Genomic DNA, 2,979 nt, shown 5'->3' on the forward strand with positions numbered 1-2,979 from the left:
AGTGCTATAAACATCAAACGAAGGGGTCTTGGATTTATCGGGAGGGAGAGAGAGAGAGAGAGAATGGCTGGAAGAAACAAAGGGGGCGGCTGCTGTGCACGGTTGGGAAGAGAAGCAGGGAGCAAGGGTGTTTGGTTGGTTGGCTGCACGTCAGAAGGGAGCAAGGGTGTTTGGGAGAAGCAGTTACGGTTTGGTTGAAAGGGAAAGAGAGAGGAGATCAGGGCTGCTGTTGCACGTCAGTAAGGGAGAAAGAAATTCAGGAGAGGGAGCGCTGGAGCAGAGGCCGGTTTTACTGGTTTATTTTTTCTCTTTTTCTTGTTCTTTTCTTTTCCTTTTTATTTTTATTTAACCCATCTATGTGTGGCTAATCCTTTTAGCTAGGGCTAAGAGGTGAAGCCTGTAGTGAGATGGGAGAGTCTATTCTATGCAAGTAGATTAAATTTCTGAACTTAATTTGATTTAGTTGATTATTATAAGGAATATTTGTATTAGTCTTTAATGGTCTGTTGTGACGGAAATTACAATGGGTTTGCAATGGCTTTGAATATTTCTTTCCTCTTTTTATATTTATGAAGTCAGGAAGCCCTGTTGTTCAGCATTGTCCCATGGGCATGGTAGGACGACAGTACCCTTTCTAACTTGCATGCACTGTTGATTGGTTGGAAATTAGTTTAATTCTATTGTTTACTTTGTCTCTTGGGCATGGTTTGGTGATGGAATCCATTCTAATTCATATACCTTTCATCTCTTGAAAACCAAATCAAGTAAGTTCGGTTTGAATTCTGTAATCCTTGATGCAGGCATAAGATCTCCCTGATCTCTACAAGTGGATCCTCTGAATCCCTAGTTCCCTTTCTCTGAATTCCTTAAAGTCTTAGATAATTCTTCCACAATTATTTCTTAAATTCTATTTGGTTTAGATCACATCTTAGTCTAGTTCTATTTCTACCTAGTTTCAGGAAACGTACAAGTTTCAGTCCTGTGGATTCGACCTCGGTCTTACCGAGTTTATTACTACATCACAACCCTATACTTGGGGAGTGAACAAGTTTTTGGCGCCGTGGTGACGATTACGATTCTCTGAAATTAATTGGTTTTAGGATTAGTTTAAGATTAGGATTTTACTAATCTTAGTTTTATTTATTTATTTTTATTTGAGTTCAAAACTAACTTGTTCCCTGTTTTATAGGATCTTGACATAAGTTTCTCAATTGGTAATTCCTTCCTAATCTCTCTACTTTTTTCTATTTTTAGAATTAGGGTTTAAATTTTAGAAATTTTCTAATTCTAGTATCCCCCCTTCTGTAGGAAATAGTTTATTTTTAGGAATTAGGTTATTTTTTTCCCTTTTTAGAAATTAACTTTCTGTTTTTTAGTAACTTTCTAATTTTAACTCTTTTAAAATCTAATTTGGTTCTTAAATTATTTTTAGAATTTTTGTTTAGAAACTAACCTTCCTATTTTGTAGGCCTTTAAGATAGAAATTTCTAATTCGGTAAGCTCCTTCCCTACTTTCTATTTTTCAAATTCTCTTTTAGTAATCTACTTTTTAGTTTAGATCTTTCCTAATTTATTTTAGAAATCTCCACTTTCTTTTAAGAATTCCTTCTTTTAGAAATTAATTTACTGCTATTTTTCTTTTTAGAATCTAACTTATTTTTGTTTCTAACTTATTTTTGTGTTATTTTGCAGGTTTTTAACTTAGGACTCCAATTTGGTAATTTCTTTCCAACTCTCCCTTTCTTTTTAGATTTTCATTTCCTTTCTTAGGATTAGGCGTTGAATTAGTCGAGAGCTGCGAGTGTTTTCATGCCCAAGTGGGCCCGTGACGACACTCGACGTCTCTTGACCGAAGGAGGACTGGTTGAGGGGTTGACTATCCATCGCAGGACTAGACACCGCTCGAAATCCCCTGAGTTAAGTGAAGTATGGCTGAAGACCAACCTCCTCTACTTCCACCCAGGGTGGAGGATACCCAAGATGAGAATGAGGTGCAACAGCACCCCGCCTCGTACTTTACGAGATTTTCTACAACCGGCGGGAGTGAGTACGCCCTCATGCATGATTTTTCCTGAAAACACAGGACAAATGGACATCAAGCCAGGAGTTATCCAACTCCTTCCCAAATTCCATGGACTTGAATCGAAAGTCCATATTTACATTTGAAAGAGTTCGATGAGATAATAGCTACATTATGTTTTCCTAATGTATCCGAGGATACAATTAGTGAAACTCTTTCCTTTTTCCTTAAAAGAGAAAGCTAAGACGTGGTTACATTCATGCGTCCTAGATCCATTGGCACATGGAAGCGATATGCAAAGGGAATTCATAAAAAATTCTTCCCACATCATAAAAGGATTACCCAGAAAAGCGATCATGAACTTTGCCCAAAAGGAAGATGAAACATTCTTTCAATGTTGGGAAAGGTTCAAAGATTTGGTCAGTTCATGCCCACAACACGGATTTGAAACGTGGCGCATTACAAATTTTTTCTATGATGGAGTGACATCTTCCATGCGCCAAATGGTCGAGACAATGTGTAATGGAGAGTTCATTAATAAAGATATCGACGAGGTATGGGACTACCTCGATGGCTGAAAAACACAATCTTGGGACTATTACCCAAAGTCGAACACCACGTCTAGGCCGACTCAATTAAAGGAGAAAGGTGGATTATATCTCTTGAAAGAAGAGGATGATCTCAAGTGTAAAGTGACTACGCTCATAAGGAAAGTTGAGGCCATGAAAGGAAAGAAGGATAAGGTCAATGAAATTGTTTGCGGCATCTGTGATTGCAACATTCACACAACTGAAAATTGTCCTACAATACACGCCTTTCGAGGAGTGTTGAATGAACAAGCCAATGCCGTAAATAACTATCAAAGACCTTTTCTTGGACCTAACTCCAACACATACAATCCTGGCTGGAAAAATCATCCAAACTTTAGTTGGAGGAATGGACAAACGCGACTCCTTCAG

The 2,979-nt window shown here is 37.9% G+C and overlaps 1 non-coding gene across 1 annotated transcript; it reads right to left on the reverse strand.

The window, feature by feature from the left end:
• Window positions 1-2,357: 2,357 nt before the first annotated feature.
• On the reverse strand, window positions 2,358-2,465 carry LOC131217838 (small nucleolar RNA R71). The gene has a single exon (XR_009157427.1). It is a non-coding gene; the product is annotated as a small nucleolar RNA R71 (small nucleolar RNA).
• Between the last annotated feature and the right edge of the window lie 514 nt (window positions 2,466-2,979).

Source organism: Magnolia sinica, chromosome 10 (assembly GCF_029962835.1).
Source record: "Magnolia sinica isolate HGM2019 chromosome 10, MsV1, whole genome shotgun sequence".
Lineage (NCBI taxonomy): Eukaryota > Viridiplantae > Streptophyta > Magnoliopsida > Magnoliales > Magnoliaceae > Magnolia > Magnolia sinica.